Genomic DNA, 27,674 nt, shown 5'->3' with positions numbered 1-27,674 from the left:
GTTACTGTTACGTTCACATGACATGCAAGTTGCAGCTGGACAGCTGTTTCTAACTCAACTGCAATATCCTGCATAGTGTATCAGAAGGCTGAATCTGCAACCATGTCTTTCATACTATGTCAGAGGACTAAATATGCCATCTTCTGCATACACTGCATCTTAAATTGTATGAGGAAGTAGACACTTTCCATCAGTAGCATTTTCAATCTATGCAACTGTTATAATTTCACAGTGTGAAGAGATTGAGTGCTTTATAGATTCACTCTAGGCAAGTTTAGTCTTGATAATTAGTGCCCTTTATTAATTAAAACTTTGCGTTGTATATGTAATTAGTGCATGACACATTGTCCCATGAAAATTAGTGCAACACATCCCAACAAACTGCCTGTGCAGTTCAAGCATAAGAAAAAGAGTGTTATAAAAAAGTAGAGCCGCGGAGTGTGAGATTTTTATCTTTATGAAAGTTGGTATTAGAAATTAGCAGAATTTTTTTTGTCCATACCTGTGTATATACAATGCTTAAAAGATACAGGACACTACATTATGTGATGTACACTGAATAAAACAGAACATTTCTAGAGTCTGTTAACATTCAGCACCTGGAGCAACAGGTTTTGAGATTCACTGAAGTGCACTCAGCTTTAAAGTGAAACTTGTTTATTTTTTTTAGCAGTACACAGTGGAATGCATCCATTTTTCTTCATAAACTCTACTTCATGTATATAATATTCACATAAGCAGCTGACTAGATGCTAAAAAAGATGAACACACCTTTAAGATGTCATGTCTAGGGGCGCACAAACATTGCTTTCTTTATTGGTTGCATCCTGGGGGACTCAATGAAATCAGAACTGCTGTTGAGTATTAAAGTATCATTTTGTGCTGTATCATGAACTTTGAAATATACAGCCATATTTCAAACAAAAGTGAAAGCCTCAAATCTCTAAACGCCTGTAGATGTTAACTTACTGAGCTTTGTAGACCCTCAGATTAAAATTTTTAGGTTACCTTAACACCTAATGCCCATGAGTAGTCAGTGCCATAGTGTAATATAAAGAGATTAAGCCCTAACTATAACCCAGGCTACCTGGTTCAGTTAACTGCTAAAGTGTCTGTGGCACTGGCAGGGAGGGATGGGTGTTCCCCTAAGCATCCTCTGTGGGGGAGGAGTGGTGCATAAAGGAGAGTACCCCTTGGAAATAACAGGGAAACATGGGGGGATCAAGGAAGGTAGAAGTAATCCCCCATTGGAAGTAGTCAGTTGATTCCCCAGGATGCCCTTGGGTTCCATGCTGACCCCATCCTTAGAATGGATATAGTCCAGGAAATGTACGAAAAACTGGTAGACCCAACTATGGTCAGGGGACTATGGTAAGCCAGAAAGAATGAAGCAGAAGGCGAAGAAAAACAAAACTCATGCTTATCCATATTTGTGTAATTTACAGTAACTACTACCTACAAGAATTCTTGTAAGATGAGAACTTTTTGCACATTCTGTTGTATTTGTATATATATCACCTGCTACTCAATAAAGTTCACCGGTCACGACAAAATGAAGCAAAGAAACCAAAAACAGGTGAACTCGCACGAGAACAGCCAAACCTCACAGTGCCAAAATGATCCAAGCAGTGTCACGAATATATTCCAAAACGTAAAAACTTTTATTCGAAAACACAAAACAGATAAGCGCTTTCACATACACAATGTATGCTTCTTCAGATCCAATTTCTTATGCTCTAGCCAAGCCATTAAATACTCTAAACTGATTTAATCAATTAAACAAAATAATTGAAGTAAAACAATTAACCAATAAAATCAATTAAGGTAATGATTTTCAAGATGCTGGCTGTCAGGATAGACATAAAATAAAATAAGTCCTATCCAATACTGGTTAAAGCTATAGCGCTATAAATAAAAACTAAATGCATTTACTAATACTTATGCAATGGATAAATAAAATAAAATACACACATACACTTAATGCATGAATATGTGCATATATATCAATATTTATAGATAAATAATTATAACAAATTCATGCTCCAAATATAACCAGTGATGCAGTACATATATCTATATATACTAATAAAATAATCTTATAAAATAATCAATATCCAATATATAAATCTTCATAGTAAATATCTATCTCTATATCTAAATATATATATATATATATATATATATATATATATATATATATATATATATATATGTATATATGTGAATAAATAAATAAAATGTGAATGAATAAATAAATAAATAAATTAAAATGTAAACATATATATGTGTATGAATATATATCTTAATCAAAAAACATTTAAAATTATCTTCAGTTTTTGGGTTACTGAAAATATATCTAATTTTCTTGAAAAAACTCTGAGACCATTAGTAAATGACATTCCCACAATCCTTAAAGATACGTATCAACTTTTGGAATATATAAAGCAATTGGAAGAATCTTTATCTAAAGACACACATTTATTGATCACTTTGGATGTATGTAATTTGTTCACCTGCATTCCAAATGAACTTGGTATCCAGGCAATAAGAGAACTCATTCAATCTAGAGGGGGATTTAGTAGAAACAAACAGATACTTATCTGCCAGTTACTTGACATTGTATTATCTAACAATGTCTTTTTGTATGGGCAAACAATATATCATCAAAAATGGGGTGTCGCAATGGGCACCCCATGCGCCAATACATACGCGAATTTAGTAGTTTTTCAATGGGAACAAGAATTCCTATTTAACCATCCACTATTTGAGAAAGTAGCACTGTATAAAAGATTTGTGGATGATATCCTTATTGTATGGAGGGGCACTGAGGAGGAATTCAAAGATTTTTTATACTATCTTGAAAATACAACTAACTTTTTGACTTTCACTATGGAAGCCTCAAATGAAACTGTTAATTTCTTAGATGTGAATTTAAGCATCAAAGAAGGTACCTTAGTCTCTAGTTTATATAGAAAAGCTTGCTGGAAAAACACCTTATTAAACTTTGACAGCATGCATCCACGACATGTTTTTCCAGCCATTATTAGAAGTCAATTTATGAGAATAAATAGATTATGTAGAGAACAGGATGTGAAATTTAAAGAAATGGAATAAATGGAAAAACTTTTTCAAGAGAGAGGCTATAATAGAAAGATGGTAGAACAAATCAGAGATGAAATCTTTGAATTAGCTCCTCCTGGGATGGCCAATAAGAACTTGAGTAAAAATCTCAATAAGTATAGATATAAAGGTGTATATAAGGAAGCAATAAAGAATGATACTACAACAGTTAGATATATTATGACCTCTACTAATGATAGCCAATTTATAAGGAATGTCATCCAGAATAATTGGAAAATCTTAACTATAGATGGGAAGACTGTCAAAATTGTAGGTACTCATCCCAAATTTACCTACAGGAACAGTAAAAATCTGAAACAGTTGCTATGTTCCAACTCTAGATTGAATGTAAACCTGGATATGAGAGAATATGCAAGACGAGGTACTTTTCCTTGTGAACACTACAATATGTGTTCATATATTACTAATGAACAGAATTTTATACATCCAGTATTAAATTATACATTTGTTCCCAACTTTGAGGCAACATGTGAAACAGAAAACCTCATATATATTTAGCCACTTGCAGTGTGTGCTCAGTATTCTACATAGGATTAACGAAGAGGAAATTAAAAAATAGGGTATATAACCATATTTATGATATAAGGTGTAATAATGAGCAGAATGCCCTAGCAAAACACATCACAGAATGCAATGGTCATTGTTTTAAATTTCGAGTCTTAGAAAAAGTAAATGGTAATGGTAGAGAAGGAGACCATGTGAATTTATTAGAAACTAGAGAACTACAGTGGATTTTTAAACTTAGAGCACACATATACCCAGGCATTAATCAATATGTGTCTATCAAACCAGTTCTTAAAAACAGGAGATAATTTTAAATGTTTTTTGATTAAGATATATATTCATACGCATATATATGTTTACATCTTAATTTATTTATTCATTTATTTATTTATTTATTCATTCAAATTTTATTTATTTATTTATTCACATATATATATATATATATATATATATATATATATATATATATATATTTAGATATAGAGATAGATATTTGCTATGAAGATTTATATATTGGATATTGATTATTTTATAAGATTATTTTATTAGTATATATAGATACATGTACTGCATCACTGGTTATATTTGGAGCATGAATTTGTTATAATTATTTATCTATAAATATTGATATATATGCACATATTCATGCATTATTAAGTGTATGTGTGTATTTTATTTTATTCATCCATTGCATACATATTAGTAAATGCATTTAGTTTTTATTTATAGCACTATAGCTTTAACCAGTATTGGATAGGACTTATTTTATTTTATGTCTATCCTGATAGCCAGCATCTTGAAAATCATTACCTTAATTGATTTTATTGGTTAATTGTTTTACTTCAATTATTTTGTTTAATTGATTAATTCAGTTTAGAGTATTTAATGGCTTGGCTAGAGCATAAGAAATTGTATCTGAAGAAGCATACATTGTGTATGTGAAAGCGCTTATCTGTTTTGTGTTTTCGAATAAAATTTTTTACGTTTTGGAATATATTCGTGACATTGCTTGGATCATTTTGGCACTGTGAGGTTTGGCTTTTCTCCTGCGAGTTCACCTGTTTTTGGTTTCTTTGATTTTGTTGTATTTGTTATAATAGAATAATTAACTAACGTTGTCAGAAGTTTAATGCTTGGTACTGCAAGTTCCAAAACATCAAATGTAAATGCAATTTAAAAAAGGTACACTGTGAATGCTACTGTTGCACATTAAAAGTGTTTTATAGGTTCATAGGTAAGTACTAGGCTATCTGCCTGAGGGCATATGTAAGCCTAGCCAGAATGTGTTGGCTTTCACCACCCCGTTAGATTAGTTCCCTGTGCCTCTGTCCAGCAGAGCCATTAGTTCCCTGTGCCTCTGTCCAGCAGAGCCACTGCAGTGATCCCCGGGGTAAATTTTCTGTTTCCCATCCACTCATAGAGTGTTATTGAGGGGCTTAGCCTAATGTAGATTGGAATCCTGTTCCAAAGCATGGGGAGTCTCTGTGACAGGAATCTATCCCTCCAGCAAGTCCTATTTGTCATTATGGTGAGGTTTAGATCCCTAGAGCATGTAGCTCTCGACGATTTGTTTTTTTTTAGGTGGAGCATGTCCATCAGTTCTGGGTTGGACATGGCCTTGTATGTCAGGCAGAGATCACCTCTGAGCAGGCGGTATGCAACCGAGTACAGCTGGAGTTTCTTCAGTCGGGCTGCATAGGGCATCTGTTTAAGGCCAGTAATCCTCTTGGTGAGGTACTTCTGTGGTCTTTCCAGCTGTTGCAGGTGTCTTTTAAGGTGCTTCCCAAATGGGGCGTTGTACTCTATGATGGGTCTGATGAGTAATGAGTGGAGGGGCACAATAACCTCTTTTGTTCTAGATTCAAACCCTTTTGTGATTAGGTGGGCCACACAGAAGGATTTTCTAACCACCCTGGCAATATGATTATCAAAGGAGAGATTACTATCTACTTGGGTCCCCAGATCCCTTATTTCATTTTCTGTATTTAGGGGACTACCACGTATGTGGTAGTTCGTGGGTACTTTGTTTTTTACAAAGGGGATGACTATGCACTCTTTGGCATGTAGCTTGAGGCCATGATTCTGACACCAGGTTTCTGTCTCAGTGAGACCCTTCTGGAGGATGTCTATATCAGCCGGAGAGTCAATTATGGCCCTCTGTTTGCAGTCGTCTGTGAACTTGGTCAGCCATAGTCCTCCTGTGCTTGCCTGTACCACTGAGAAGTATATAGCGAACAGGAGGGGTCCCAGGACTGAGCCCTGGGGGACGCCACTTGTAACCAGGTTTAGAGTTGCACCTAGAGCCTGCAACTCTCACCGTGTGGGTTCTGTCCGTGAGCCAATTGGCAACCCATCTCGTGATGTAGGGGTTTATGTTCAGGCTAGTGAGTTTGTCTATAATACCAGAATAGGGAATGGTGTTGAAAGCCTTTGCGAGGTCTAGGTAGGCTGTGTGGACCTCCTTTCCCTCATCTAAAGCCTTGGTAACTGTCTCAAACAAGTCCACCAGGTTTAGGAGGCATGATCTGCCCTTAACAAAGCCAAACTGGGTAGGGTCCAATGTTTGGAGGTTCTCAATGTCTCTGTTAATGAGTTCCATGATGATGTGCTCCATAGCCTTGCAGACCAGGCTAGTCAGGCTTAGTTCCCGGGGTCCGTTGTGGCCCCACCTTTGTGGAACTGGATAACTGTTGCTGTGCGCCACTCTATGGGTACGTAGCCTGTAGAGAGGCTGAGTTTGAACAGTGTGTTTAGGTGATGGGTTAGTTCATTTTGGAGTTCGTGTAAGACACAGCCTGGGACACCATCCGGTCCCATTTAAGCTGTGTTTTTGGCTTTGGATAGGGCTGTGTTAACCTGTGTGTCAGTGATTGCAAGGGCTCTGTATTCTTCTGGTATGGTTATGGGCTGTTTAGGAGGTGAGAGGGGGGTGAAGTTTGCACTAAACCTGTCTGCCAGAATGTTGGCAATATCATTCGGTTCAGTGTCTTTTGTGCCATTCTGCACTAACTCAGAGCAGATCTGAGAGTTTCCACTTAGGTTCTTGACATAGCTAAAGAACACTTTTTGGTTATCTTTGGAGTCCTTGGCAATTTTTCTTTCAAAGCTAGCCTTGGATGATTTTATGAGGGATCGTAGTTTCTTGCTGATATTGATCAGGGATGTCGTTCCTTCTTGGGATTTTACTCTTTTCTGTACTAGTTTCCTCCTTCTATTGTATAGCTTGTTTATGGCAAGGGTCCACCAGACTGGTTTCCTTTTCTTGGAGGAATGAGTCTTAGTTTTGCTTGGGATAGCACGATCCATGCATTCTTGCAGGTGCTCATAGAGTGCCTTTGTAAGGGATTCAGCAGCTTGGACAGCGTTGTCCTTTAGCATGGGTGCTGTGAACCTTTCCACCTCAGTCTTAAGTAACGTGAAGTTTGCTTTTGAAAAGTTTTTCACAGTGGTTTCCTTGATTGGGGGTGGGGTGGAATGTGGATATACAGAGTGATTAGTCTGTGGTCTGATCTAACCAGCGAGGGGTTGACCTCCAATGTAGAACACCGGTCGCCTATGTTGGTGATGACTAGGTCCAATATGTTGTCACCTCTGGTGGGGGTGTTGACCAGTTGATCCAAGGTGTTCGAGTTTATAAATTCTAGGAAGCGTTGGGCAAGGGAGTTAGTACTTGAATAGTTCTCCCAGTTGATGTTTGGGTAAATGAAATCACCCAATATTAGGGCATTTGGTAGGACCTTCATATTTTCCAGTGTCTCCAGAAATGCGGAATGGGGGTCCTGGGTCATGGTGGGTGATCTGTAGCAAGCTACAATTTGAATTGTAGTTTTGCCCATTGTTAGTTGCACATGGATGATCTCTGAGGCATTGTGCTGCACCACTAACCTGGAGGTGTGGGTATCCTTGATGAATATGGATACACCCCTGCCTTTTGTGTTTCGGTCCAGGTCCTGTGGCCGAAAAGCATGGTATGAGTTATAGCTTGGTAGTACTGGGGTGCTCTCTGGAGCCTTAAACCAGGTTTCTGTTACTGCACAGATATTGATGTTCTCCATACCGAGGAGTGCCTCGAGTGCATGCATTTTGAGGATTAGACTTCTGGCATTGAGTAACATTACCCTTAGTTTTTGGTTACTTGTGCTATTTATGGTGGTGGGTTTGTCTTTTGAGCCTTGCCTAAACAAGGCACTATGGGGGCGGCAAAATCCTTGGCCAGCATTCGAAAGCCTAAGGGTGACAGGTGCAAGCCATCTCTTGTGAAGCAATGTGGCTTGTCGAGCATGTCATCCCAGGTGGACAGATACTGGATCCCCTTTGAATGACACCAGACACTTAGCCAGTTGTTGAAATCGATCATTTTTTCTTTATACTGTGGCATCATTCTTGGTGAGGGCAGGATGCTACTCAAGGTCAGGGTCATACCGACTTGGGCTTCATGATCAGAGAGCTCTTCCATGTCTCTTTTCATGTAGTCCAGGGAGGTACATCTCAGATCATTCACACCAACATGGACAATGACAGAGTCATATTTGTACTTGTTCTGGAGCGACCTGCTTGTGTTACGTGGCGGATCCTGGTGCCTGACAGGCAGGTAACTGTAACTTTCTCCTTGTCCAGCCTAGAAGTGCATCATGCATACAGCTGCAGTCATAACAGATGGGTTTTCCTGCCATCAGGCGGGTCCTCGGTCGGCCGAATTCCAAAGTCTAGGTCCGGCGTCGGATGTCGTCGCTTCTTCCCTGACGTCAGTGCAACACGGGTATAAAAGAACCAGCCAAAGTCTTTCTTGCCGCGCGGTGCCCGAAGCAGAAGCAGTTCGCAAGTGCCGGTCGGCCAGCTCCTGAGATTACGAATATTTTTCAACCGAAGACTTCTTGAAAGCTAAGTACCCCCTTGGGGAAACTTTTCTTGCCTCATACCGATGTCAGACAAAGTTAATAATTGCATTTCATGTGGGAAGCAAATACCGCATAAGGATTTCCATTCCCTCTGCATTCCTTGCTTAGGCCCAGACCACAACGTCTCGGCCTGTCGTTTTTGTGCTACATTCAACAGACGCACTATTAAGCGTTGGGCGGAGTTCGCTCAACACTATTTTGGCAAAAAGTTTAATTACATTATGTCGTCGGATACTCCGACTCCAGTTTTGAGTAAAAGACGCAAAGATAAGGACCGGCATACGAGGTCCGTGACTTCTACCGACACCACGCTAAAGCCGATTACAGGTGCTCCGGTTCTCAGCAAGGCGCCTACGCAGCCCCTGACTACCGATGACACCTCATTAGTGGTGTCCTCTGTGCCCGAGGTCGCAGGCTCTTCGGCCCACACCCCGACTACAGATACCGAAGCCACTTTTGGCGGGGAAAGTCAGAGTTTAGACATGCCTGCCACCTCTCAAGGTGTCTTCAGACCTTCTTCTTCTTCTTTTTCCATTAAGGCTTTCACTAAATCTAAAGCAGCCATGCATACTAAAAGACAAGCTCCACAGGGCCCCTCTCAAGGCCCCATGCCTAAAAAGCAGATGCTCAAAATGGCTGAGGATTTGATTACTCTTATCAGGGGTTCTCAACCCCCCTCGGACAAAAGGCCCAGAGTGGAGGAAGAATACCCTTCCTCGGACCAGACCTCCATTACTTCAGAACATTCTGAGGACCAGGAACATTCATAGTCCCCTTTTGAAGATTCTGATGCAGAGGAGTCCATTCCCTCTTTCTCCCCCCCGAGGATTACTCCTTTGGGGAAACCTTGCATACCTTGAGGGAACATTTCCACTGGGAATGCCAAGAGTACTCAGATTCCAAGAAAAGGCTCAGGGATTTCCTCTTGCTCCCTCAGCACAGGCCTCTGGCTATACCTCCGGTCTTAAGACATTCTAGATGATGTGTATTCAGAGGCCAGCCTTAACCCAGATTCTTTACCTCCAGCTCCAGTCAAGCCTGACAGGTATTACCGGGTTCCTGATTTACACCAATTCCTATACAAAAGCCATGCGGCTGACCCAGAAAGTATTTCACAGGGTCCCAAGGGAATTAAGGCCTCCACTGCCAAAAATCCTTTGCCTTCAGAGAGAGATTCCAGAGCTTTCTAAAGGTGGGGGAAAAAGGTATACACCTCGGCCACCTTAACCATCAGGGCATTAAACTGTCAGTTCCATATGTTAAAGTATCAACAGTTTTTGTTATCTCAGTTGAAAAGCAAAATGTCACAACCTGAACAACCAGACTTGAAGGAGTTGCAGGATTCGTTGCATAGTGCAGAGCAAGTGGGTAAACATACCTTGCAATGTGGTTTTGATGCTTTAGAGGCCTCATGTAGAGCTGCTGTTACAGGATCAGTCATACGTAGACATGCTTGGCTCAAAGAGCAAACTTTACCAGATCATGTCAAAGCTAAATTTCTAGATGCACCTCTTCAAAAAGATGTATTGTTTGGTGTTAAAGCTGAGGAGGTATTAAAGAAAATGGAGGAAAAGGCAAAATCAATGCAAACAGTGAAAGATTTCCTACAGGTACAGCCTCCACGTTTCTGTAGAAATTGGCCTTCAAAAAATTGGTCCTTTCCACGGACAGACCTCAAAGAGGTAGATACAGGCGCCCGAGGGGTAGAGGGCAATCTCAAGGATCATTTAGAGGCAGACAATGGCAAGCACCTACACCAAGAGGTGGTGAGGATAGTTCACAGCCATTCAGAAAGCAGAACCAATGACTTTCCCCTTTGCATGCCAAGCAAGACTCAAATGGCAGCACCTTTAGGCGGAAAACTGGCATTATTTTTGAAAAATTGGCATATTGTCACAAAAGACAAATGGATCCTGGATATTATAGACAGAGGCTACAAATTCCACTTTCACACCCTTCCAAAAATGAGAGGCATGCCAAACCTGCCACACAATCAAAGGGCAGAGGCACAAAAACAAATTTCAGATCTCATGGACATGAAAGCTATTCAAGAGGTACCTGCACAAGAACAGGGTCAAGGTTTTTATTCCAGACTATTCCTGGTACCAAGGAAGGGCAAAGATTGGAGACCTATTTTGGACCTATCCATCCTAAACACATATTTACTCGTACCAAAATTCAAGATGCTCACATTACAGCAGCTTCTTCCCATGCTGGGCAAGGAGTCTTGGCTGGTAACATTGGACCTCAAGGAGGCATACCTGCATGTCCCAATCAGACAAGATTGCAGAAGATACCTCAGATTTCTTGCAGGTTCAACCCACTATCAATTCTCTGCATTGCCCTTTGGCTTATCTACTGCGCCCAGAGTGTTCACGAAATGCCTGGCATCAGTGATTGCCTTCTGCAGACTTCAAGGGATACAATTATACCCATATTTGGATGACTGCCTGATCCAAGCGGACAGCAAACATTCTTCTGAAACACCTGGCGTTTGTAATAATGTTGTTGAATTCTCTGGGATACACAGTCAACAAAAAGAAATCAAGACTAATACCCTCTCAAACAATCATTTTCCTGGGTGCCAGCTTGGATACAAACACCCAGATGGCCTACCTCACGCCAGAGAAACAAGGGCAACTAGGTCAATACTTCAGAAAACTGGCAACCTTCACCAGGCTGACTGCAAGGAAAATCCTGCAGGCTCTGGGATTCATGGCATCTTGCATCCTGCTAATCCCATGTGCAAAGCTGCATATGAGGAAACTTCAATGGTACCTAAAAAACATATGGTCTCAACACAGCCACAGTTTGGAAACAATTATACCACTGATTCCATGCCTTCAAAAGGAATTTCTGTGGTGGGCTCAAGCATGCCAAAGAAACATAGGTCTCCCATTCTGCAAGCCTCAAGCAAATCAAGTCATCACAACAGACTACGCTTGGGGGGTGCACATGACAGATCGGTGCATTCAGGGCAAATGGTCACAAAAAGAAAAGCACCTACACATCAACCGAAAGGAAATGCTAGCAGTAATAAATGCTATTATGGCTTTCAAAGATGTACTGCATCCAGGCCAGCTATTGATACGGACAGACAACACCACAGTGATGTGGTACATAAACAAACAGGGAGGAACCCATTCATATCCCCTATGCAGGCTAGCCATGTCTCTTTGGAACATGGCTCTGGAATTACAAATCCAACTTCAAGCACAGTTCCTGCCAGGCAAGGAAAACACGCTGGCAGACAACCTGAGCAGAAATATGACAGATCCACACGAGTGGAAGTTGCATCCTCAAGTTTTTACAAAGATAATTCAAGCATGGGAAAGACCAGACATAGATCTCTTTGCCACCCACAGAAATTACCAATTGACAAAATTCTGCTCAAGGACCTTTCATCCACAGGCCTGGAAAGTGGACGCACTCTCTTTCAGTTGGACAACAATGACAGTTTATGCCTTTCCACCTCTTCCTCTGCTGCCCAAAGTTCTATTAAAAGCCAGAGCGGACAGACCAAAGATGATTCTCATTGCTCCAGACTGGCCAAGACAACACTGGTACCCTCTCCTGAGGAGCCTGACGCATTCCCCACCATGGATCCTGCCTCTAATGCCTCTCCTACTGACTCAGCACAACTTCAAAACTCTTCACAGTCAGCTGAAAACACTCAATCTAGCCGCATGGAGGATTCCTTAAATTCACAACAGACCCTACTCTCCAAGGAGGTGCAGGATGTCATTTTGGAGGCCAGAAGGCCTTCTACTAGAAAAGCCTACTCCGCAAAATGGAAACGGTTTTGTGCCTGGAATCAGAAAAAGGGTCAGAATCCTGGAATACTGAATTTACCTCAAATATTACATTACCTAGCTGAGATGCTAAGCAGTGGACTTTCATTCTCCTCCATCAAAATCCATGCCTCAGCCATTTCTGCAGAGTACAAGACTGATCCTCCTTTATTCTCTCACCCTCTCTTAAGACAGTTCCTCAGAGGGGCTAAGAATATAAAACCCCCAAGGAAGCAGCCAGTACCTGCTTGGGACCTCAATTTCATACTAGAAAAACTGACCCTGCCTCCTTTTGAGCCAGCTGCTTCAACAGAACTGCAATATTTGTCATGGAAAACAGCCTTCCTTCTGGCTATCACCTCAGCACACAGGGTTTCGGAACTACAAGCGCTCATGGCTGTGCAGCCTTTCATCATTTTCCTTCAGGACAGAGTTTCCTTACGAACCAATCCTTCCTTTATGCCAAAAGTAGTATCCAGGGTAGCCTTGAATCAGGCTATCCACTTACCTACCTTTTACCCTAACCCACAAAACAAAGGGGAGAGACTACTACATTCCTTGGACATTCACAGGCAGCTCCGTTATTATTTGGACAGAACAAAGCCTTTCAGAAAATCAGAGCAACTCTTTGTATCCTATGCTACAGGTGCTGAAGGGAAGCCTATTTCCAAACAGACAATCTCAAAATGGATAGCCCACTGCATACGCTTTTGTTACTCTTTTCATGGTAAAACTGTACCTACAGGCATCAGATCTCACTCCACAAGGGCCACAGCTACCTCTGCAGCTTTCCTCAGGGGGGTTCCTACCAAAGATATTTTGGAAGCAGCCACATGGAGTTCTGTACATACTTTCTCCAAGCACTATCACCTACCTTTATACTCCAAATCTAGAGTGGGCTTTGCCACTGCAGTCTTGCAGGGCATCCTGGCTCCTCCTAGTTCCACTTAGTGCCTACCACCCTTTATTAGCTTTGGGATTCTACCCATCTGTTATGACTGCAGCTCTATGCACGATGAACATAGTACAGTTTTGTACCTACCATAAATGTAGATGTTCGAGTGCTAATACAGCTGCAGTCCAGGTTTCCCTCCCTCCTTCCCCTCTTGGGACAGGCCTAATGGCTAACACCCCCTCATACAACCTCATGGGGGTATTCTTTTATGGTGTATTAGCTTGCAACTACTGTTTTTTGATTATATTGCATTGCATTATTACCTAAATTTATGTTTTGCCTTCCTTCTGGGGGCACCTGACATCTGGGGCAAGAAAAACTGAAGAATATGGCGTCGGATGGTTCTTTTATACCCCTGTCGCACTGATGTCAGGGAAGAAGCGACGACATCCGACGCCGGACCTAGACTTTGGAATTCGGCCGACCGAGGACCCGCCTGACGGCAGGAAAACCCATCTGTTATGACTGCAGCTGTATTAGCACTCGAACATCTAGATTTATGGTAGGTACAAAACTGTACTTTAGTGGGACATCAGTGTGCCTGACTATAGAGTTGCCTATTACTAGTGTGTTGGGTATGTTATTTTGCCTTAAGGGCTGTGATTGCATGGCACACTGATTATGTGAAGTATGTGTTTCATGGTTTGTGATGAGGTGTGGAGGTTGCTTGGGTGTCTGCTTTGGAGGTCTGTGTTGCTTTTGCAGATTTTTATTTAGAGCCTCCGATTATGTTTTCGTGTATTTATGTGTGTGATTTGCCGGTGCTGGTTTAGTAGGTCTATGTAAGACTGGTGGTGTGCTGCAAGTATTTTCCTTCTCCTCTTGACTGTCATTTCCAGTCTTGGGTTGTGGGAGCTTTACCTGCAGTTTGGCTGTATAATTGCATCTCTCGCATATATTAGTGTTTGGTGGTAGGAGGAGTGGGTTGTCTGTGTATATGAGGCAGTTGTAACATTGCCTCAAAATGCCCAAATTCACCACTTGGACTGGAGAGTACACCTGAAGCTGCTCTTTGGACATGCCTGAATAGGTAAAGTGAGCTGTTTTACTGACTGGTTGGTAGGGATGAATAGAGAGCCTTGTCCTTCTGGACAGTATAGGGGGGTCTAGTGCTATGGTTAATTAGTGCTTGCTATGAGTTTTGAGCAAGTGCTGGGCTGTGAAATGAATAGTTTGAGTGCTTAAGTTGAAAGTTTGTCTAGTTCCAAGGGAAAAATTGAAGAGTAGACTTTGTGGAGCCAGGAATAGTTTAACCCTAGCTAACCGGCTCTGCCCAGTGTGCAAAACTGCGCAAATGCAGTTTTATAGCAGGGAAATGAAAGAGATAAAAATTAGCCCAAAATGGCCAATAAACTACTAACTTCTGGGCTGAAACCACTCCTCCAGGGACAGATAGGCTGCTCAAAGCTCCCCTCTCTCACAGGTGAACAGAAAAACTTCCTTCTATCCAAGTAAGGTATGGGCAGCACAGAAACTTGTAACACCCTGAATTCAGCAATAACCTGAAAACTGGACTGTACTAGTTCAGAAAGGTGGGAAACAAGTATATTTTTTTTTTTTTTTTCAGAAAATAAAGCAGATACAATAAAAAAAAAACACTTTAAATGCACAGAAATGGCTATCACACTTAAGTGTGTAGCCCACAACAGTTAAACAGGTTATTAAAACACAAAAATTACTTAGTTCAAGTGCAGGCAGCAAAGAAGTACAATATGTAGCAGAGACGAGCTTTTTAAATCACAGAAATGCTAAAAAAATTGGCTTTTTAGGCGGAATTAGTTAAAGACAGCAAGAAAATGCAGAAAAATGATAATCACTCCAAATTCTCTCTTTTGTCTCTCTGCTGCTGTAGAACTCTGTGTGACACCTGGCAGGCACTCACTGAGCTGAATACAAGCGCAAAAAGACACGCAAATGTTGTTTTTATTAGTAGGGAAATGAAAGAGAGAAATTAGCCCAAAACTACTAACTTCTGGGCTTCAGCAAACAAGGTACACACATTTCAGGAAGAAACAGTTCAAAGAAGCAGGCACCATAAGCCTTTAACCAGAAATTCCCAGCTCAGAAGGGCAGGAGCTAGCCACTCCTCCCACAAGAGTGCAGACTACAAACCTTCTTAATGTAAAATAACTGGCCTGAAGCCCAAGTGCTTAAATTAGAACTAATGCGCTTTTAGAATAACAGACACTGAGCCTTCAGTCAGCAATTCCCAACTTAGAAGGATGTAAGCTACCTGTCCTACCACAACAATGCAGTCCACAAACCTTCTTAATGTAAAACAACTGGTCTGAAGCCCAAGTACTTATACCAAAAGGCTTAGAATAACAGTTCCAGTTGAATCAGACTCTACTACCAAGCAGTAATAACTGCAGCAGAATAATACAATTGAGTACTTTTAAGAAGAAGCACAAGCAAAATAAGGAAATAAAGTGGGAAGAAACACAATTACAGTAAAAGCAGATGAATAAAGTGCATTTTTTTATAACAGTAGAAAACGAGCAAATTGATTTAAACAAATTACCCAATTAACCAGTAAAAAAAACTCAAACCTGAGCCCTGTTCTAGCAGTCTTCAATCAGACAAGTTCTAACTGCACATTCCTGCCACTAGGGTGCAGGGGAACCTTCTCCAAAAAGGATGGCCTGGATTAGTGCTCAAGTTATACAAACAAAGCTAGATTCAGCAGGCCTGAATCTAGTGTATGCTACAGCAGACAAGGTGCACCAATATCAGAAAGACAGTTCAAACAAACAGGCACAATAAACATTTGGTCAGAAATTCTCAGCTCAGAAGGGCAGAAACTAGCCTCTCCTCCCACAAGAGTGCAGACCACAAACCGTCTTAATGTAAAATAACTGGCCTGGAGCCCAAGTGCATAACCAAAACTAATACACTTTTTGAATAACAAACACTGAGCCTTCAGTCAGCAATTCCCAACTTAGAAGGATGTAAGCTACCTGTCCTGCCACAACAGTGCAGACCACAAACCTTCTCAGTGTAAAACAACTGGTCTGAAGCCCAAGTGCTTTAACCAAAAGACTTAGAATAACAGTTACAATTTAATCAGGTTACTACCAAGCAGTAATAAATAAAGCAGAATAAATACAATTGAGTATTTTTAAGAAGAGATAAAAGCAAAATAAGGTAATAAAGTAGGAAGAAACACAAATACAGTAAAAGCAGGTAAAGTGCATTTTTTTTTTTGTGGAGGGCAAGCCCAAGCCCAACTATATCCCCACATCTTTGCTACTTTCATATCTGAGATCTCTGTACTTTTTAAACTTAGTATATATATTTTACTCATTCACCCTTAAATCTTTAATATTGCACCCATTCACCCATACATTTTCACTCTTGTGAAAAATACACTTAATCACTTTTAAAGTTACAGTGGGAACTCATTACCTTCACCATTGCAAGGTGTGAAGTTGAAAGATGCATGCACTCACTTTTCTTGTTTACGAAGACAAAGGTTTAGGTATCATGAGGATAAAATTCAGTGGAGATGCAAAGATAAATCCAGTGCTGTTATCAAATCATATTCTGGTGGGAAGTGTATATTGTATACACTGGTCTCTCCTTTTTTGGAGAAATATTGGCAGGTTCTAATAAGTTGGCTTAAGCCAGAATTATTTGCTGCCTGATTCAAACAATTGAGAGTAAACTACATGAGGTGGGACCAAATAAGCATGGACAGTGGGCTGACACGGAAATTATTTAAGGAAAAATAAGAACAGAAATAAAAAAATCATGCCAGTCTGTTAATGAAGAGCATAGTCTTGAGAAAATAAATCAAGATTGATGGTAGAATTTTATAAAGCTGTTTCAGTTCATTGGACTTCCAAGATGGCTGAACGCTGAGTAACAGCTTGTTTCTAGTGCTCTCAGTGTGAAAAACAGAAACTCAGCAAAGAAGGCCAGTAGACTTATGTTTATTGGTAAATTTCAGTAACTGGCTAGTAAATGTACTGCCTGGATGCCAGAAATAAATACAGAAGACCTGGAAAAAAATCAGTTACAAAAAGTGAGGAAGAAACACTGAATGAGGAAGGTTCTGCTTCTGTTCAGCAAAAAGCAGTGCAACCTTTAGACATGACTTTCACTAACCTACAGGAAGATGCAAGACAACTGCATACAGACCTGGTTAAACTAAACAAAACACTGATGGATATATCAACACAAATGACAAAAGTCCATAAAAATGGAAGAAGCTTTAAACAGATATTCAGATGAGATGGTAAAACTGAAAAATTAGAGGTCGAAAAGGCTGGCTGAATACGAGACTGATCAGGAAGAGATATTTCAAAAAATACAAGTAGTTATGCTACTGGAGATATTCCTGTAAATAACTGAACTTACAAATTTGATAAATAAAGGTTTTCAGGATGGTTATTCTGCAGAATATCTGGCAGAAAGGAAAAGATTAGTACTTAAATTAATTGCAAGATGAGCTCTAATAGTGATAGAAAAGGGAAAAAAGATAATGGAAGATGTATAAGTACTAAGGGCTACTGGCAAGGGAGGAGGAGGATGACAGTGGCATGCATTTACATTCTATCTAAAATTGCTATAATGGAGCTTAAGAAAATTCTGGGAGAAATAATCAGCTTTCAGTAAGGAATATTATTTATAGGTGGAGACTGGAATTTGGTTTGCAAAAGTGAAGATATGTCTGGAGGGCCTAGAAGGGAAAATATAACAAAGGAGGGTAGATTTTTTGAAGAATTTTATGAAAATGTTTAGCATGGAAGATGTGAATTCAGTACTAGGAGTTCGGAGTGAATTTACTTATTATTCTCCAGGATACAAAAACTGGACTAGGCTAGATAGAATTTATATCTCACAAGAACATGTGCATTTAATTGAAGGTCTTGAAACGTACCCAATAACTATTTGAGATTATTTGCCAATAATAACTAAAATAAAAATGCAAAGTAATGAAGTAAAATGAGACACTGTTGCTTTCCCACTTATCAGCTGAAAAGAGAGGAATTTAAGGAATGGGTTTTGGAATTAATTCAGGAGCTTCTAGAGAAGAGAGAAATTTCTTCTGAAAATATAGCTAGGGAGAGGAATAAAATTAAAGTGGAGTTTAAAACTAGGGTGGAAAAAAAGGAATGGGAGATATGGTAAGAAGTAACAAGAATTATTTAGAGGAACTGACAGATGTTAAAGTATAAGCATCCTACATGAAAGTCCCCAGGAATAGATAGTATTCCTGTGGAAGTTTGGAAGCTAGGAGCAAAAAAAAACTGATAAAGATCTGGAAGGTTTTATTTAATAGATGAGGAGAAGTACCAGCATCCTGGAAGAAGGTGATGGTAACGGTAATACCTAAAGAGGGTAAAGATCCAGCAGATCCAGCTTCATAGAGGCCCACTTCAATACTAATGCATGATTATAAAGTGTTTATGTCTGTAATGGCTAAAAGAATGGCAAAAGTGATACTAGAATTGATAGATACGGATCAGTGTGATTTTGTGGAGAGAAGACAAACATTTGAGAATATTAACAGAACACTGATGATCCAGAGGGAAGCAGAGTGTAAGAAAACACCACTGTTTTTGGTAGGTCTTGATGCAGAGAGAACATTTGACAGTGTAGACTGGGACTTTATGAACAGGGCAATGGAAGCATTTTCTTTCCCTGATACAATTGTAAGGGTGATTAGGAGTTTATATGAGGGATTAGAAGTGAAAATTAAAGTGGGTGGGGTCCTCTCCGATAACTTCTGCTTGAGTAGAGGAACCAGGCATGGTTGTCCACTTCCCCCTTTGTTGTTTGCATTACATTTAGAACCATTGGCAAAGAAAATAAGAGACTCTGAAATTCAAGGTTATAATTGATATGGTAGTCAGTAAAAGTTGGCTCTATTTGCAGATTATATTACTTTATACATGGCAAAACTAGAAAGGGACATTACAGTGTTGTAGAACATTTTAGGACAGTTTCAGATCTTGACCGGATACAAAATGAATGCAGCTAAAACAAAGACAATAGTGGTAAATTATGTACCCCCACACAAATTGGTCCAACAGTATCCATGTTTACTGGAACATGATGCAGTGAAGTATTTAGGAGTATTCATTAGAAGTGACACTGTTGTGGCAGCTAAGGATATGTGGAAGAGACTAAACAGAAGATAATACAAAAATTGAGAAACTTGAAGCTTTGTTATATGGATACTAAGATAGGAGCATATAAAATGCTTTTAGTCTCTACAGGTCAGGCATTCTTTTATCAACCAGAGGAGAAGCTGTGGATAGGAATTAAAAAAAGAGTTGAAGGATTTTATCTGGGAAGGGAAGACAGCAAGGGTCAAGTGGGATAAGCTGATTCTTCCAATAGAAGAAGGTGGGCTAAGATTACCCAATTTAAGGGGATATTTTAGACTGACACAGTTAAGGCTCTTGCACATAGCACAAGCAGAAAACTATAGTTCAAAGTGGAAAGGAATGATGATACAGGGGAAGCTGAAGAAATAAGGAGAGATTGGGATTTTGGATTCAGACTTTTAAGGAGAGCAACAGAAATCATACAGAGCATTATATTCATAAAGTAGCAGGGAATATTCTATGAACTAAACCAGCATGAGAATGGAGAAGAGATTCTGCCAATAGGGATGACTGTGGTTAGGGATACAGATAATAGGCAAGAGGGGGCTGGAATTTATTGGAGAAAACTAGCAAAGGAACCAATGTATTATGAACAAATAACTAGAAAGGGAGAGGGTAATAGAATGGCAAGAGGCTAAGAATTTATTTGGACTACAGGTTAGAAATTGCTTTCCCTGTCAAGGATTGAGATCAGAGTATAGGCAAAGAGAAAAATAGGGTGTTCCTAAATGAAAGACCAGCACCGGTGGAGTTTTTAATTGAATGTAGAACAGAAGCTGCTGTTAAAAAGTGAATAATTAGTGGAGCATATAAAATATTGCATGATAATTATAAGAATCAATCAGAGGAGCTTAGAAAGGATTGGGAAGAGAGATTGGATAATCAGTTCACAACGAGATAAGGGGGGTATATGTATATCTCCCAAAGATGTAACAAAGTCTAGAATATTTAGAATCTTTGCCTAGAAGTGTTTGCATAGGTATATATTTATACCTCAAGTAGACTCCAAAGAATTATTCCTCAGGTGGATAGCAAATGCTGGCGGTGTGGCGGGCAAGAAAGAGGTAGCTAGGGACATATATTTTGGGAGTGTAATAAGCTGGCAGATTTTAGGGATTCCCTGGGAACTGTTATGTTGGAGATGATGGGTTAGCCGATTGGATTAATTGGGGAGATTATTTTTTTTGATCTATGATTCCGAATCAGAATTGCCTAGACATAGTAAAGCCTTGCTGAGTCTATAATTATGGTAGCTGCCAAAAAAGCAGTTACTAGAAAATGGAAATCAAAGTCTAGACCAGCTTTAATAGAAGTAGTGAATATAGTAACAGAGGTAAAACAACTGGAATTGTGATCTTTAGAAAAGGGACGGAGCAAACTACAAAGAAAAAAATGGAATTGTGGGAACAATATATGCAGAGAAGGAATAAGGTTGAAGAGGCAGGATTTGAATGAGCCATATAATACTGAACTGACAATGACTGGATAGATTTTAAGTGATGTATAATGTTTGCAACTACAGTTGTTTCAGTGGTGTCTGTGATGTATAATGTTTACAATTAAAGTGGTGTCAGTGTTGTTTTTTATTTATATAAGTGTAAGATTGCCTGTGTCATATGTAATAAATGAATAAAGATGTTTATTGAAAAAAAGCTGTTTCAGTACATTAAGAAGTTGAAAGGTATGCCAGAAGTGGAAAATGTTTTGAATAATGAGTACGATTTCATATGAGACGTTAAGTATATATTTTTTATAATTTTCTTGAATATTCAAAAACAATTACTGTCAGACTGAGGCAAATTTGGTCTTAACAGATCATTGCTGGACTTAAAAAAAAGAAAATGGAAGAGATTGTAGTAGGGACACAGTAATAGTAGTAGAGATGTTTTTGCAATGTTGCCAAGATCTTTATCAGGCAGAGTGTGATGGGTGAAATATGGCAAGGAGATTAGGAAGCATTTTTGGCTTCAAGGCCATCTGTATTGAACCATGATTACAAATTATATATTTTATTTGACAGAGTTTGGATAAATATTTTCCAAGGTTAATTGGAAATTGTCTGTGTTAGTTTGGTGGCTGGAAGAGATATTTTATAATATTCTTTTTTAGTTTTAAAGAATGGGCAGTAATTTAATGTACATGTACCTGTGTCACTGTATAAAATGTGAGAATTAAATAAAGGTGTTTTTTTTAATGTGCAGTCAGTTATAAATTATTGATTATAATTTTAGATGCAGAAAAGGTCTTTGACAGATTATTTTACAAAGTTGGTGAATTTTAACTGTGTGTAGAATTTTTTGTCTGATTATTGCCACATACAAAGTCTCTGTTACATGGATGATAGTTTATGCTAGAATATTACCATTTACAGCTTAATAATATTTTCTGTTATACCCTGTATTGTTTTATTCATACTTAGAACCTTTAGCATGGATGGCAAAATGTTTAAATGTGCATCTATACTTGATAGGGCAGGAAGACGCCAAGATTAGTTTGTGTATGATGAATTTTTTTTTTAAATATCTGAAGTCGTCATTTTGCACTGTAGTGAAAGTATAGATACATTAGTAGGAAAGAAAATCATTAACCCTTTCATTATTATTGTCATGCATTAAACATAAATGTTTTATTTTTGATAATTTTCATTCACTCCAGAATTACATAAATTGCTCATTTCCAGCCTTCCCTTAAACCTCACATTCCTGAAAATTATTCTGCATGTATTGTTCCCACTAATCCCATTTATTTCTATAAAATATACTGATTTCCTTTTCTAAAGATTCCACTTTCAGTTTTCATCTCCTTTATAGTATTCAGAACCTTTGCTAAGTTTGGTATAGATTCTGATTTCTGTTGTCTTGCAGTTGCTTCTTGAAAGCAGATAGCATTTAACTTAGTAAGGTCTTACTATGTCTAGACAATTCATAACCTGTATCACATCTCAAAATAAGAATTTCCTTTGTTTCAACTATATGTTCCCCAACATTTCCTTCAGAGTACTCTGAGAGATTTGTTTTAATTTGTCTACTTGTGAAATTCCCAAAAAATATTTTCCATTTACTACAGTGTTCCCTGTCATATCCCTAGCATTACACAAGTTCATGTGTTCTGATTTCCAGTGTTTTGACCAAAATCTGTTTTATGCACTGACTCCAAAAAGTTATAGTCTTATAACTTTTCACCCATCCATGTGTGTAATTGTGCTTTAAACATCATAAGATTCCCAGAATCTCTTGCTTAGCTGAGGCTGCTATTCCATATTCTAGGAATAGCTTGAGAAATAAACCAAAATCTTAACATTGTTCTATTCAAAAATAGTTTAAAGTTTAGATTTGAATATGTATGAGTAATATTGTTTGAGCTTAACTCAGAATTACGCAAGACGTTTTTTTCCATTCATCTTTGCATACCAAATAAGCAAAAATTGTAAATGTACGAAACCAGCTGGAAAACTTCAAAATCAAACACAGCACTTTTGAACGCATCAGGCCAACAAACCACAAGAAAAATACACCAGAAATAATATGTTGTGTTTATGTTCTGATGAAGTTCTTAACAGTAAAAAGAATGAAAGCACTTAACATATTATTTCTGGTGTATTTTTCTTGTAGTTTGTTGACCTGATTCATTTGAGAGTGCTGTGTTTGATTTTTAAGCAAAAATTGTCTTCTTTCCGAAATACCTAAATTGTAAGGAAAACATGTTGAGCCTTGTACAATTTTCTTTATAACAAAAAATTAAAATTCTTAACAGAGGAATATATCTGGTGAACTTCTTCTGAACATGTTCCAGTTTGTTGGGTGCCGGTGTAATGACATATAGAACTATTATATTCTGATAAAGGTGTAATATACAATCCAATGTCTTTTCTATCTGGTTCTACGTGTGGGTTATCATATTCAACTCTGATCTGATACTGACCATATCTCAAAGACTTCAGCCCCCGAGCTTCTCCTCCTATATCCATGGTACCGTGTCCTGCTAGGATCACCTCAGATCTCATTTGCCACCTTCCTGGATAGCAGCTTGGTCTAGAGCTCCACTGGAGGGTGTCCTTTTTGAGTGCTTGATAGCTACATCTTGATTTCCATTTCCTCTACCATAGCATTTATTAGTCATTTGGTAGTGTTTTTGGTGTCTTTTTTTTGTTAATATAGAGTTAGATAGTGAAAGTTTGGTAAGTTAGGTTTAGGTAATGTTTTTCTTTTGTAGGCTTTTCCCGCCATATGCCGCTTAGGTCTTGCCATTATTGTGGGGTTTTTTTCATGCTTAGTAGTGTAGTGTGTTGGTTTGTGTTTTTATAGTTAAGTTAGACTTTTAGTGCTGTAATGATGAGGGCTTTAAGAAGTGTGTGGTATTGGGCCACAAGCTCCCTTCCCAAGATGTGCACCACCAGTGAGTTTATTATCTTGGGGGCCACTTGCCTCTACTCTCAGTGTGCTGTCTGTGAGAATTTTGGCACCCAAGCTGTGAATGAGAGGAGGGCCAAGACTCTGTTGCTGGCTGGGGATGTTTCCTCCTCTTCCACCCCGACTGGTATTGTTGATAAAGATCAAGTCTTAAGGAGGGATCTAAGATTCCAGACCTTATAAATGAGACCGAAAATGATCATCTCTACCTTTGTCTACCAAATCTGAAGATCTCAAAATGTTCAGCTCCCCTGGCAGTCTTGGCACAGTCATTTGAGCCGACAGTTGAGATCCAATCTCCCAGAGCGTCAGCTATGGGGAAGACTCCTTCTCCTACACTCATTGTGCCAAGTCCTGTTGAAAGGCGGTCCCTTGTGCAGGACCTTTTTGCCCTTCTCTGAAGTTGTCCTTCTTCACCTCAGATCCAGTCTTGTCCAGTTTGGGTACAGCCCTCTGAGCAATCAGCTTGCAGGTGAGCCTCCAAGCCTCCAAGCCACCATTGGCTGTGTCGGCTCGGTCATTCCAATCTGTCAGGAATTTAAGACCCACTGACTTGGAGCAACTGATTTGGTATTTCCTTCAAGCCCAGATGCAGTTAGGACTGAACCTGTTGGCTTCAGGTTCTCGACCCGAGGATTTGGCCTCTATCAAGCTTGTTTCCTTCCTCAGGCCCTATGGATCAAAGGTTATTGGCGCTCCTTATTTTGCCAACCGTAGGGTTGGATCCAGTGGCTTGGTGGTATCTGTTCCTACCCCTGCCTTAATTTCCTCTACTGCAGCAGTATCTGAACCAAGTGGACCTTGAGGCCAACACTTCAAGACATGGGTGTCTGGGTCAGGGTCCATGCTTTGGGTTTCAGTGTCATCCCTCCTGCGTGGTGTCTCTGCTGTTGATAGTTCAGCTCTGATCTCTGTGTCGGGGCAGGCAGGAGTGGTTCTGGAGTCTGGTATATCCTTAGTAGCTTTCCATTATCTAGATGTGCAGGGATGCAAGCTTCAGCCTCTGCCTTTGATGTCATATAGAGGGTGTTCTCCCATCAGGGAATGGAGTGGTCATTGCCAGCCGGCATCCCTCCCTCCCTCTTCAACATCTGTGGTTGTGGACAAACATCAGTCTGCTCCAGGACAGCCCATGTGTTCTCCAATCTACTCTGCCCTCAGGTCCCCCTGCCTCTTCTGCTCTAACCCCCTCCCAATTCTTCAGGGTGGGGTGCTTTTGGCAAAGAGGTGGTGTAAGAGGAAACACTTGGATTCTCCAGAGGAATCCGTCACCAAGGACACCGACCTTGAAGGAGAGGGGCCCCTGCATCCCCCATGATCATTTGTCTCTTAGGGATCCTTTGGAGCTGCTAATGCTACATCAGTGCAGGGGTTGGACTGACAAAACCCTGTCTCCAGAAAGAGATGTTACCTTTGGAGGCCTTCAGGGTGTGCCCATCCACATCCCAGGTGGTTCCCCCTCCCGACACGTTTATTGACTTGGTGTTCTGGAGGGTGTGGAAGGAGTCTGGTGTGGTGCAACCAATTCCAAAGAAACTGGATACATTCCCGGACCCTCCTAAATACTGGCAGCACTGGAGTAAGGGTCCTGCTGTTGATGTTATTGTGGTACAACAGTCACTAAGAAGGACATCTCGGAAGAGAGTTTATTTGTTCATCCCTGAAGTGGGAGTTTGGGATGTTGGACTAGTTAGGGAAGCACTCATTTGCTTTTGTCTTTTCTCCAGGAGTCCCTTTTAGCAGTCCTAATGGTTTGCTTGACTGTTTGAGTCTGGAGGCAGGTGGGGGTCATTTGGCACTGCACCTGGAAGCTTGGGAGGATATCAACTCAGATGCATGGGTATTGAGAGTCATATCCAGAGGTTACACAATTCCATTTTTAGATCCACTAAAGGTAAATTTCAGACATCTTCCAAGTGTGCTACCCCATCAGAGGAAGGTGTAATTATGAAGCTGTTAGTAAACAGAGTCATCCAAGAGGTCCCACCAGACCACCACTGAGCTCAGGCTGCAGGGGTAGCAGGTCTTCCCTTACTGGGACAATTGACTTCAAACTATCTGTACAAGAGCATCAGGCCATTCCACACTGAGCTAATTGGAGGAAGTCGGAGGAAGGGCTCTGAGCCAACCAATCTGTGATATATAACATTAGGTATCCTAATGTTAAGTTGTCAATCTCGCCTTCATTCTTGCTGGATGGGTTCGGAGCCGATCCTCGGCTCCGACTCGGCCACTCTAAAAGCTCGAGAGCTAGTTCCACCGGCTCGAGGCTCCCCTATATCCCACAATGCTAGGCAGTAACTCCCAGATCTCGTTTGCCGCTACAGCGATCGAGGTGTGTTCCTACCGGCTCAGGTTAGTTTTTTGGTAAAGAACTAGTTTCTTAGCCTTTTCTCACCTTTAAAGTTAATTTTTCTTATAAATAGTTAGTGTTAAATTAGTTTATCCCATCCCCGTTAACTTTCCACCCCCTTTTTTCCACAAAATCTTAGATATTTTCCCTCGGGCCTTAGGCCCAGTCCCTCCCTTCCTATAGTGAGTGACTGTGTTTTATAGGGAATTTTTATTACTGTTACTATAATTTGTTTAATTTTAACCCTAAGTGTCATCGGTGTGTGTGTGTGCTTGGGTGTTACACTTTCCCTTAGTTATGTGGGAATCAAAGGTCTCAGGCTTCAAGAAGTGTGACTCGTGCTGTCAGAAGATGTCTCTGACAGACGGTCACACTTCTTGTGTGTACTGCCTGGGACCTTTGCACCTGCAGGACTCATGTGCTGTTTGCCATGGCTTCAGCCCTAGAGTCCTGCAGGAGCGAAAAAATAAACTTATTTTAAGGGGCTTACTTAAGCCTGAGGGTCCCTCGACTCAGTCATCGGGGAAACCCTCGAAGTCTTCTAGACCTTCGGCTCCAGCCTCTGAGCCGTCTTCTGGAGGCCCTAAAACTATTCGAACATCGGCTCCGGTCGGAGCCGATGAAACTCGAATACAAGCCCCTATGGTGTCCTCGGCTCCGGCCGGAGCCGAGGAAGACATTACTCTGTCGGCTCCGATTTTATTATCGCAACCGACATCCAGAAAGAGGTCCCGATCTCCATCTATCGGCTCCGTTCATTCGGCTCCAGCATCACCTTTGCTGTCTGAACGGAGCCATAGATCCCACTCTTCTAGGTCTTCCAGGTTATCGGACCATGACCTTCAGAGAGTAGTGAGTCGATTTCTTAAGTCCGAGGCATTAGCCCAGATGCTTCAAAGTCCGACTCAACAATCGAGACCTATTCCTACCACTCAATCTATTCCTCCTCTGACTCTTTTGAGTTCGGAGCCGGGGCGGCTCTGACCCGATACTGGGGTGGCGTCGGAACCGATACCTTTGTCTTTGGTTCCGTCGTCGGCTCCGATGTCGTCTTTGGAAGAATCTCGGCGCCAGACTTCCCTCGTCGGCTCCGAGGGGGCGAGTGGCATCAGACCCTTGTCCGACCCCGCTCTCCCTCTCGGTGCTTCGGCGCTGGTGAGTTTGGCTCCGACATCGACCTCGGAGCCATCACTGTCGGTGCCGGGGGAGGTTTTCAGTTTTTTGGAACGGAGACCTTCGGCTCTGCCTGACAGGGGTGCCTTTGAGGTCATGAGGAGCGTGTTAGAACCAGGATCTACTCCCCAGTCGGTTCTTTCTGCCACTACCCCTATAGTGCCGCCGGTGATTTCGACTCACTCTCTCATCCCCGACTGTAGAGAGCCAGCTCCTCAAGTTTCCCCTGTGGGGATCTCCTCCTCTTCCGAGGCCTCTCCTGACCCTGTAGGAGAGCCCCCTAGGAAGAGGCAGTGTAAGAGGAAGCACATTGACTCCCCTGAGTCTGTCACCT

The 27,674-nt window shown here is 40.6% G+C and overlaps 1 protein-coding gene across 5 annotated transcripts in view; it reads left to right on the top strand.

The window, feature by feature from the left end:
- The window catches only part of USP20 (ubiquitin specific peptidase 20), a 5,014,215-nt gene that overhangs the window by 2,580,877 nt on the left and 2,405,664 nt on the right, over positions 1-27,674 (top strand). The gene's annotated exons all lie outside the window — the stretch shown is intronic.

Source organism: Protopterus annectens, chromosome 16.part0 (assembly GCF_019279795.1).
Source record: "Protopterus annectens isolate FY-2018-M chromosome 16.part0, PAN1.0, whole genome shotgun sequence".
Taxonomy (NCBI): Eukaryota; Metazoa; Chordata; order Ceratodontiformes; family Protopteridae; genus Protopterus; species Protopterus annectens.
The sequence above is the reverse complement of the archived record's forward strand: the minus strand, read 5'-3'. Positions and strand labels throughout refer to the sequence as shown.